At 37.8% G+C, this 11,682-nt stretch overlaps 1 pseudogene; it reads right to left on the bottom strand.

The window, feature by feature from the left end:
• Nucleotides 1-1,288: 1,288 nt before the first annotated feature.
• On the bottom strand, nt 1,289-10,963 carry LOC132481542 (tigger transposable element-derived protein 1-like; annotated as a pseudogene).
• Between the last annotated feature and the right edge of the window lie 719 nt (nt 10,964-11,682).

Raw genomic sequence — 11,682 nt, 5'->3', positions numbered from 1 at the left:
AAAGAAATGGGTTGATAACCTTTAGAAGGAGATTGTTGCAAGCTGGGCAAATTAGTCAAGAATCTAGAAACAATAAATGCTGGAGAGGGTGTGGAGAAAAGGGAACCCTCTTGCACTGTTGGTGGGAATGTAAATTGATACAGCCGCTATGGAGAACAGTATGGAGGTTCCTTAAAAAATTACAAATAGAACTACCATATGACCCAGCAATCCCACTACTGTGCATATACCCTGAGAAAACCATAATTCAAAAAGAGTCATGTACCACAATGTTCATTGCAGCTCTATTTACAATAGCCCGGAGCTGGAAACAACCTAAGTGTCCATCATTAGATGAATGGATAAAGAAGATGTGGCACATATATACAATGGAATATTACTCAGCCATATAAAGAAACGAAATTGAGCTATTTGTAATGAGGTGGATGGACCTAGAGTCTGTCATACAGAGTGAAGTAAGTCAGAAAGAGAAAGACAAATACCGTATGCTAATACATATATATGGAATTTAAGGAAAAAAATGTCATGAAGACCCTAGGGGTAAGACAGGAATAAAGACACAGACCTACTAGAGAATGGACTTGAGGACGCGGGGAGGGGGAAGGGTAAACTCGGACAAAGTGAAAGAGCGGCATGGACATATATACACTACCAAACGTAAAATAGATAGCTAGTGGGAAGCAGCTGCATAACACAAGGAGATCAGCTCGGGGCTTTGTGACCACCTAGAGGGGTGGGATAGGGAGAGTGGGGGGGAGGGAGACGCAAGAGTGAGGATATATGGGGATATATGTATACATATAGCTAATTCACTTTGTTATAAAACAGAAACTAGCACACCATTGTAAGGCAATTATACTCCAATAAAGATGTAAAAAAAAAAAAAAAAAAAAAAAAGAAGCTCACTTTACGATCCTACTTGGCTCACCGCAGAGCATCCCAAATCCATTTCACCATCCTCATCAAGGTAAGCAAGAAATAACTACTGCCTGGACAATTGCAAGGGAGAGGCTCAAGAAAAAATGGACTTTGTAGTAACAGAAAGAACAAGAGTGGGTGGCTGGAAGTAATAAAACTTCATGTGAGATTCTGAAGTTGACTGCAGAATTCCTTTGGATATATGGATGAGATTTGATGTATATCTAGCTTCCTCCTCCCTCCTCTGACATTCAGAGCAAGACCATGTGGACATAAACATTTTTATCTGAGATGACATCAGCATCTTAACTCCTTACATTGCTCTTATTTAACAGGCACCTAGTGGAAAGTGACGAAGAAAGCCAATCAATCAATAGGCATCAGTGGTGTCAGATGTGACAAGAGGAACACTGGGAATCTTAAAGGAGAGTAAAAAGGTATTTGACCAAGGGGCCCTTTTACCACTTCTATGAGGAAAAGAGAGGCCAAAATCCAATACACTTTTCTAACATTACAACTTTGTCTAGTATTACCTCAAGCTGAGTGTAAGAGTAGAAAATACCCAGAAACTGAAGGATCCCCACTTCAGAAATGTAGCCTATGAACAAAGATCAACTTTGCTCATTTTCTAAGTAAGTGATACTTTCAGAGCCACAGACCTAAAATTTAATAGAAATAATGTTTTTAAGACATCTGCCAATGTGACTGAGAAGAAGGAATTTCCAACTAAAAAGTCCTCACTTCCAGGCACTGTTTTCATTGACATTATTACTGTGATACAAAAATCCACGTGTGACTATTTTTGTGGCCTGGCTGACAACATACAGATATGGACTATTTTTTTTTTCAAACCAGAAATCATGACAGATGGTTTATCAAGATTTCTTTTTCTGACTTGCTAATGTATTATGAACATTCTTACAAGTAGGTAAGAATTAACCCACACTTAGCTATACATTTACTTTTCCTTTATTTAAAATAAAATAGTAACAAATTGAAACTCTTCCAGAAATACCTTCACATTTTTTACTTATTTGTGCAATGAATTTGTTGATAACTATTTCAGCTATACTTTAAGTAGCATCCTAGAATCCCTCAGTCCCTTACCTTTCCATGCTAACTGCCTTGTCACCATACCCAAACATCTGTTTTGTTTGTATCTGCTGAGTTCTGCAATACAAAGTTGGCTCCACTACAAATGAATGCCATTTAATCTCAGTTCAGCCCTAAATACTGATAGGCATTTCTTATTCTGCTCATCCCTGTGTTGATGCCCCTCAAGCAGCTGTTCAAAATTGTTTCACTTTTCACAGGCTCTCAATCCTCAAAGAAGAAAATCAAAGGAAGGAAACAGAACAATTTCAAAAAAGTATAATTCATGAAAATGTATCTGAAATAGGATTTGAAACTGCATAGTAAAAAAGGAAATTGACCCAGTCAAAGCAATGAGACATATTCAAGTAAAATTACTAGACTCTAAGGAGAAAAAAGTCAGTAAAAGAACAAAATTGCTCATAAAGGAGAGAAAGCCAGATTGTTGTCAGACTTTGACAACAAATCATTATGCCAGCAGGAAAGAGAATAGCATAGTTAATATACTCAAGAAAAGAAAAGAAAAGATGAGCCAAAGATTTTATACCCAGTCTGAGTTTCAAATAGAAAGGCTACAGGGGCTTCCCTGGTGGCGCAGTGGTTGAGAGTCCACCTGCCGATGCAGGGGACACGGGTTCGTGCCCCAGTCCAGGAAGATCCCACATGCCACGGAGCGGCTGGGCCCGTGAGCCATGGCCGCTGAGCCTGCGCGTCCAGAGCCCGTGCTCCGCAACGGGAGAGGCCACAACAGTGAGAGGCCCGCGTACAGCAAAAAGAAAAAAAAAAAAAAAAAGAAAGGCTACAAACAAATGTTTCCACATGTGAGAATTCAGGGAATATTGTCCCCACAATTCTCTCCTTATTTTAGAGAATGAGCTTCTGACAACCAAAACATCTAGAAATATGATCAACCTAAAGCCTGATGGCATTGATCATTAGTGGCAGCTAAAATGACAGGAAAGAGAGGAAATCAACATTATGTACCTCCAAACAGAACACACCACCACCTAAGAAGTCAAAAGAAAAAAATAAATAAACCCAAATCTGATCCATCCTGTAGAACCAACCACTAATCTACAGGAAATTCAGGACTGAGAAACATATTAAACTGCAACAGAGAATGTCATCAAGTGAAATCAAGACTGTGGGAAACTCTGGAGAAAAAGAACACCATTTCTTCAACAAACAAATTACAAAGAAAAAGGAGGACAGTCTCTAGATTAAAGGAGACTTATGGGAGAGTGGGAAACATAACTAAACTAGTGCTTAGGAATGAACATTTGTCTGATAAACTTATAAAGAAAATAAAGAAATGATTAGTATAAAGGTCAGGACCGTGATTACCTTTGAGAAGAGGAAAGGGGTTGTGGGTAGGGTAGGTAGACGGCAAAATTCTATTTTTTAACCTAGTGGTGGTGGTTATAATGTTGTTTGCCTCATAAAAACTGGTTGACCTATACATTTATTTTATGGAGTTTATTATATCTGTTAGATTTTATACTAAAAAACTATTTTTAAAAATATACTATATATTGCTTCATGTAGATTTTATGTTACAGCATTAAAGCATTAATAGCCAGTCCAAATACAGAGAATTTTACACAGTAGGGCAGGTCTAGAATGGTCTAGTTGCTTAGGAGATAAAGAAAAACTTAGGGTTTATGCAGACTCTTGCAGCAAAAAATAGGAGAAAGAGGAAGAGGAAGAGGAGGAGAAGGAGGAGGGAACGGGAGGGAGGAGAGGAGGGAAGAAGGGAAAAGGAAAGGAGAGCGGGAGGGATAGGGAAAAGGAGAACACCATAAAACACATTCTCCTGCTCTTGTCTATGAGAAGTCTCATCACTTCCATTATTTCTGTTGTAAGTGGGGTTTCCCCATGTTTGCAACAAACGAGCAACAGAGAACTGTTTAAGAAAACAGTGTGCACAAGGACTCAGCCAAATACTGCCAATTAACACAATTGCTTGCAGAAGACCAAAGCTAACAAAATCAACAACTGTGTCTGGAAGTTTTATAATATCTTACGAAATTTTAGGTTTGCAGTGTTATAGCTGTACTTTAAAGTTCAACCATATGGATAAAGGGAGGAGTATTTACCTGGAAGCAAGATTTGGGGTTGCCCCAGCTACACGTTAAATTGCATCACTTAAAACTTTGAGCCTGTCTCTTCAGAAGATGAGTGATACCAAAATTTTCTTGAAGCTCTATATCTCTAAGTTTTTAATAAATTGATTTTGAGTAGTATTATCTCTCTATGGAGTTAGATGATAAAGCTTAAAATCTCTTCACAACGAGTTAACTGTAGTTGAAAAATGCTTCAAGAGAAATAAGAAATAATATATTAGCACTTTAAGAAATACTTTCAATACAAGTTTTAGCTAAATATACAATTACAGGTGTTCCAAGGAGCTACTATTTCTAAGATTGTTTTTCTAGCACAGTTTTGGAGATAGATTGTTCTCTAAAGAGCTGGAAAAGCGTTGATTTGCTATATACTGGAATACTCACCTAAGAAGTAGGAGTGGGGAGGGAAAAACATGTTAAACCAGAATTCTGTTTCAGATAAATTTCAGGGCCAGATTTTTACCCTCTTCTTAACCTCCGGTAATAATTGTTTACATTCAAATTACGCTTAGCATTGTCATTTCTAGAAAAGTATGGGATGTAAAACTGCTCCTAATAAGAAAAATCTCTGGATTGAAAATGCTTATTAACCACTAATTGGCATTAATAGCGTTCCAAACCCATCCACCTACCACCATGAGAGAAGTCCAGAGCGTGGCATGATGGGCCACACTCTGAATACCCTCCTTTAGTTAATGGCAACTGCCATATCATGGGAGTATATCACTCAAAACAAAACACAATTCCTAATTCCCTCCAAATGCTCACTAAAATTAGTATAATAAATTCAACTTCCTTTTCAATGTCTTACCCATCTGAAGAAAGCCTTCAGATTGCAATTCAGATTCTGATCCTTCTGTTGCTGCTCTTAACTGGGAACGGAGGTGGAGGGTTCTGCCGCTCACTGGCACTTCTCTCAAAATTCCAGTGGTCCAGTCGTCAAGATCTCTGCTTCTATGTTGTTGACCTTGTGGATTGTGGTTGGCTGGCCACTCTCTGCACACATTTCTACTCACTTGAAGACCTACTCATTTGAAGATCAATGATTCCGGACTACCTGGAATTCTTTGCCCTCTACTAGTTGCCCACATTCCTTTCCACAGTAAGATTTCTGGCTGCTCATCCATAATCAAGATACCATGGGTATGCAGTTGCACACTTTCCTTTCCACTAAGAAACCAGATTTGATTACTATTATAGTTGGAATTTCCTATCCACTGACAGATTTTTTGTCTACTACCATTGTAGCTGGAGTTTCTGGCCCACTATAGCTGTCCATTTTCTTTTCCACCATGACACAGGATAACCTATTGTCAGGATTCTAGAGTTTCCTGCTGACTCTGAGGCAAGACTACCACTACTTCTATTACAGCTTGCTTCTACCACACTCCGGTATTTTCCTCATACTAGGAGAATCTCTCATGCCCTTAATTATTTTTCTTCACCAAATTTGCACTTGGGGACAAAAACCAATGCCAGTCACATCCACAAAGTTTTTCTTGATAAGCTAGTTGTATATAATACAGCTTAGCTGGCCATGTATTCCCCCCCTTTCTTCAGATAAGCATTTACTCATATGGATCAGACAACATTAATAACTAGTCTAGAAACAAATGCCACTGCAATTCATTTGGGATGACACTTTTTCTTCTCTTCCTTCAAATCAGCACTTACTTACAATTGATCAAGCCCTATAACTAACTTGCCCAGGATCCTATATCACCAGAATTAATTTTGGTATTAGAATTTGTTCCCCTCCTCTCTCAGATTAGCATTTACTTATAAGGATTAAACAACACAAATACTAGCCTAGAAACAAACATAACCTCATATAGTTTGAGAAGTGACTTTTTTCTTCTCCCTCTTCAGAGAAGGGGTTACTTACATGAATTGGACCCCATGAATACAGGCATATCTTGGAGATATTATGGGTTTGGTTCCAGACTACCACAACAAAGCAAATATTGCAATAAAGTGAACCACACAAATTTTTTGGTTTCCCAGTGCATATAAAAGCTATGTTTACACTATACTGCAGTTTATTAAGTACATAATAGCATTATGTCTAAAAATATGCATAACTTAATTAAAAATACTTTACTGATAAGAAATAGTAACCATCATCTGAGACTTCAGTGAGTCAAAATCTTTTTGCTGATGGAGGGTCTTGCCTGGATGTTGATGGCTGCTGACTGATAAGGGTGGTGGCTGGTAAAGTTTGGGGTGGCTGTGGCTATTTCTTAAAATAAAACAACACTGGGGCTTCCCTGGTGGCTCAGTGGTTGAGAGTCCGCCTGTGAATGCAGGGGACGCAGGTTCGTGCCCCGGTCTGGGAAGATCCTACATGCCACAGAGTGGCTAGGCCCGTGAGCCATGGCCACTGAGCCTGCATGTCCGGAGCCTGTACTCCACAATGGGAGAGACCACAACAGTGAGAGGCCCGTGTACTGCAAAAAAATAAAATAAAATAAAATAAAACAACACTAAAATCACATCAAAAAGAATAAAATACCTAGGAATAAACTTACCCAAAGAGGTGAATGACCTATATTCTGAAAACTATAGAAGATTAATGAAGGAATTTGAAAATTATACAAAGAAATGGAAAGATATCCCATGTTCTTGGGTTAGAAGAATTGATATTGTTAAAATGGCCATACTACCCAAAGCAATCTACAAATTTAAAGCAGTCCCTACTGACAGATGAATGGACAAAGATGTGGTACACACACACACACACACACACACACACACACACACACAATGGAATACTACTCAGCCATAAAAAAGAATGAAATAATGCCATTTGCAGCAACATGGATGGACCTAGAGATTATCATACTAAGTGAAGTAAGTCAGAAAGAGAAAGACAAATACCATATGATATCACTTATATGTGTAATATAAAATATGACACAAATAAACTGATTTACAAAACAGAAATAGATTCACAGACATAGAGAAAAGACTTGTAGTTGCCAAGGGGGAGGTTGGTGGGGAAGGGGTGGATTGGGAGTTTGGGACTGGCAGATGCAAACTATTATATATAGAATGGAGAAACAACTGTATAGCACAGGGAACTATATTCAATATCCTGTAACAAACCATAATGGAAAAGAATGTGAAAAAGAATATATATATATATATATATATATATATATATATATATATATATGAATCACTTTTCTGTACAACAGAAACTAACACATTTTAAATTGACTATACTTCAATAAAAATTAAATTAAAAAAATAAATAAAGCACCCCCTATCAAAATACCCATTACATTTTTCACAGAACTAGAATAAATAATCCTAAAGTTTATATGGAACTTCAAAAGACCCCAAGTAGCCAAAGTAATCTTGAGAAAAAAGAACAAAACTGGAGGTTATCATGCTTCTGACTTCAGACTATACTACAAAGTTATAGTAATCAAAACAGTGTGGTACTAGCACAAAAACAGACACATAGATCAATGGAAAAGAATAGAGAGCCCAGAAATAAAGCCACACAGCTATGGTCAATTAATCTATGACAAAGGAGGCAAGAATATACAATGGAGAAAAGACAGTGTCTTCAATAAGCGGTGCTGGCAAAAACTCAACAGCTACATGTAAAATAATGTGATTAGAACATTTCCTCACACCATATACAAAAATAAACTAAAAATGGATTAAAGACCTAAATATGAAACCTGAAACAAAGGCAGAACACTTTTTAACATAAATTATAGCAATTTTTTTGATCTGCCTCCTAAGGCAAAAGAAATAAAAACAAAAATAAACAAATGATACCTAATCAAACTTGAAACATTTTGCACAGCAAAGGAAACCATCAACAAAATGAAAAGACAACCTACAGAATGGGAAAAATATTTGCAAACAATATGACCAAAAAAGGGTTGATATCCAAAATACATAAAAAACTCATATAGCTCAATATCAAAAAACTAAACAAACCAATTAAAAAATGGGTAGAAGACCTAAGTGACATTTTTCCAAGGAAGACATACAGATAGATGGCTAACAGTCACATGAAAAGGTGTTCAACATCACTAATCATTAGAGAAATTCAAACCAAAACCACAATGAGATATCACCTCATACCTGTAAGAATGATGGTCATCAAAAAGTCTACAGTTAACAAATGTTGGTGAGGATGTGGTGAAAAGGGAACCCTAGTACACTGCTGGTGGGAATGTAAATTGATGCAGCCATTATGGAAAACGGTATGGAGGTTCCACAAAAAATTTAAAAAAGAACTACCAAATGATCCAGCAATTCCAGTCCTATGTATATATCCAGAAAAAAGCAAAAACACTAATTCAAAAAGATACATACACCCCAATCTTCACAGCAGTATTATTTACAACAGACAAATGGAAGCAACCTAAGCATCCATCAACAGATGAATGAATTAAAAAAAATGTGGTATACATATACAGTGGAATATTACTCAGCCATAAAAAGCATGAAATACTGCCATTTCCAACAACATGGATAGACCTAGAAAGTATTCTGCTTAACAAAATGTCAGACAGAGAAAGACAAATACTGTATGATATCACTTATATGTGGAATCTAAAAAATGAAACAAATGGATGTATATAACAAAACAGAAACAGACTCACAGATATAGAGGACAAGCTAGTGGTTACCAGTGGTTAATCCCAAACCAGGGGTATGGGATTAAGAAACGCAAACTACTATATATATAATAGATAAGCAACAAAGATATATTGTATAGCACAGGGAATTATAGCCATTATCTTATAATAACTTTTAATGGAGTATAATATGTAAAAATAACAAATAACTATGTTATAGACCTGAAACTAATATAATAAATCAACTATACTTCAATAAAAAATAAATAAAATTCTGATAAAAGTGAATAAAGCATTTTAATCTATAGGAAGGAAGGAGGGAAGGAAGGAAGGAAGGACGGGAAAGAAGGAAGGGAGGGAAGGAAAGAAGACAACAATGAAGTTTGCTGCATTGACCAATTCTTCCTTTCATGAATGATTTCTCTGTAGCATGCAATGCTGTTTGATGGTATTTTACCCAGAGTAGAACTTCTTTCAAAATTAGAGTCAGGGCTTCCCTGGTGGCACAGTGGTTGAGAGTCCGCCTGCCGATGCAGGGGACACGGGTTCGTGCCCCGGTCCGGGAGGATCCCACATGCCGCGGAGCGGCTGGGTCCGTGAGCCATGGCCACTGAGCCTGCACGTCCGGAGCCTGTGCTCCGCAACTGGAGAGGCCACAGTAGTGAGAGGCCCGCGTACCACAAAAGAAAAAAAAAATTAGAGTCAATCCTCTCTAACCCTGCTGCTGCTTTATCAACTAAGTTTATGTAATATTGTAAATCCTTTATTATCATTTCAAAATCTTCAGAGCATCTTCATTAGGAGTAGATTTCATCTCAAGGAACCACTTGCATTGCTCATCCATAAGAAGCAACTCCTCATCCATTGAAGTTTTATCATGAGATTGCAGCAATTCAGTCACATCTTAAGGCTGCAACCTTAATTCTAGTTCTCTTGCTATTTCCACCACATCTGTGGTTACTTCCTCCACTAAGTCTTGAACCCCTCTAAGTCATCCATGAGTGTCAGAATCAACTTCTTCCAAACTCCTGTTTATTTTTATATTTTGACCTCTTACCTTGAATCATGAATGTTCTTCATGACATCTAGATTGGTGAACACTTTCCAGAAGATTTTCAATTTACTTTGCCCAGATCCATCAGAGAAATCACTGTCTATGGTAGCTATAACCTTACAAAATATATTTTTTAAACAATAAAACTTGAAAGTTGAAATGACTCCTTGATCTATAGGTTGAAAACTCATGTGTTAGTAGGCATGGGAACAACATTGATCTCATTGTACATCTCTATCAGAGCTCTTGGGTGACCAGGTGTATTGTCAATAAGCAGTAATACTTTGAAAGGCATCTTCTTTTCTGAGCAATAGGCCTCAATAATGGGCTTAAGATATTCAGTAAACCATGCTCTAAACAGATGTGCTGTCATCAGGGCTTTATTGTTCCATTTATAGAGCACAGGCAGAGTCAATTTAGCATAATTCTGAAGGGCCCTAGGATTTTCAGAATGGTACATGAGCATTGGCTTCAACTAAAGGTCCCCAGTTGCATTAGCCCCTAATAAGAGTCAGCCTGTCCTTTGAAGCTTTGAAGCCAGGCGTTGACTTCTCCTCTCTAGCTCTGAAAGTCCTAGATGGCATCTTCTTTCAATAGAAGGCTGTTTCATCTACATTGAAAATCTGTTGTTTAGTATAGCCACCTTCATGAATTATCTTAGCTAGGTCTTCTGGATAACTTGCTGCAGCTTCTACACCAGCACTTGCTGATTTACCCTGTACTTTTATATTATGGAGACAGCTTCTTTCCCTAAACTTCATGAAACAACCTCTGCTACCTTCAAACTTTTCTTCTACAGCTTCCCCACATCTCTCAGCCTTCATAGGATCGAAGAGAGTTAGGGCCTTGCTCTGGATTAAGCTTTGGCTTAAGGGAATGTTGTGGCTGGTTTGATCGTCTATCTATACCACTAAAGCTTTCTCCATATCAACAATAAGGCTGTTTCACTTTCTTATCGTTTGTGTGTTCACTGGAGCAGCACTTTTAATTTCCTTCAAGAACTTTTTCTTTACATTCATAACTTGGCTAACTGTTTGGCACAAGAGGCCTAGATTTTGGCCTAGCTTGGCTTTTGACATGCCTTCTTCACTAAGCTTAATCAAAATTTCTAGCTTTTGATTTAAAGTGAGAGACGGGCGACTGTTCCTTTCACTTGAACACTTAGAGGCCATTGTAGGGTCATTAATTGGCCTAATTTCAATATTGTTGTGTCTCAGACACACCTAGAGTCTCAGGTAATAGGGAGGCCCAAGGAGAGGGAGAGAGATGGGGCAATGACCAGTTAATGGGGCAGTCAGAACACACACAACACTTATTAAGTTTGCTGTTTTATATGAGCACGATTCGTGGTGCCCCAAGGCGATGACAATAGTGAAATGAAAGACTACTGATCACAGATCAGCATACAAGTATAATAATAATGAAAAAGTTTGAGATAAAATGTGAACATTACCAAAATATGATACAGAGACACAAAATGAGCAAATGCTATTGGAAAAATGGTGCCTATAGACTTGTTTGATGCAGGGTTGCCACAGATCTTCAATTTGTGAAAAGCGCAATATCTGCAAAGTGCAATAAAATGAAGCCTGTCATTCATACAGAATCCAATATCATTTGGATTAATTTTGGTGATGATGGATTTCCCCCTCCTCCCTCAAATACGCATTTACTTCGATGAATCGGACAACCCAGACAACTAGTAGGGAAACTAACATTGCTGGATGTAATTTTGGCAATAACTTCTTAATCCTCTCTTCCTTCAGATAAGCATTTAAGTATATTAGCCAGACCCCAAAGCTACCTCATCCATCCTCAATATCACTGGAATTAATTTCAGCGCTCACCTAGAGCCTAAGCTTTCCCCTGGGCTTTGGGGTTTTGTCTGTTT

Source organism: Mesoplodon densirostris, chromosome X (genome assembly GCF_025265405.1).
Source record: "Mesoplodon densirostris isolate mMesDen1 chromosome X, mMesDen1 primary haplotype, whole genome shotgun sequence".
NCBI lineage: Eukaryota > Metazoa > Chordata > Mammalia > Artiodactyla > Ziphiidae > Mesoplodon > Mesoplodon densirostris.
This window is presented reverse-complemented; position numbering and strand designations above follow the sequence as displayed.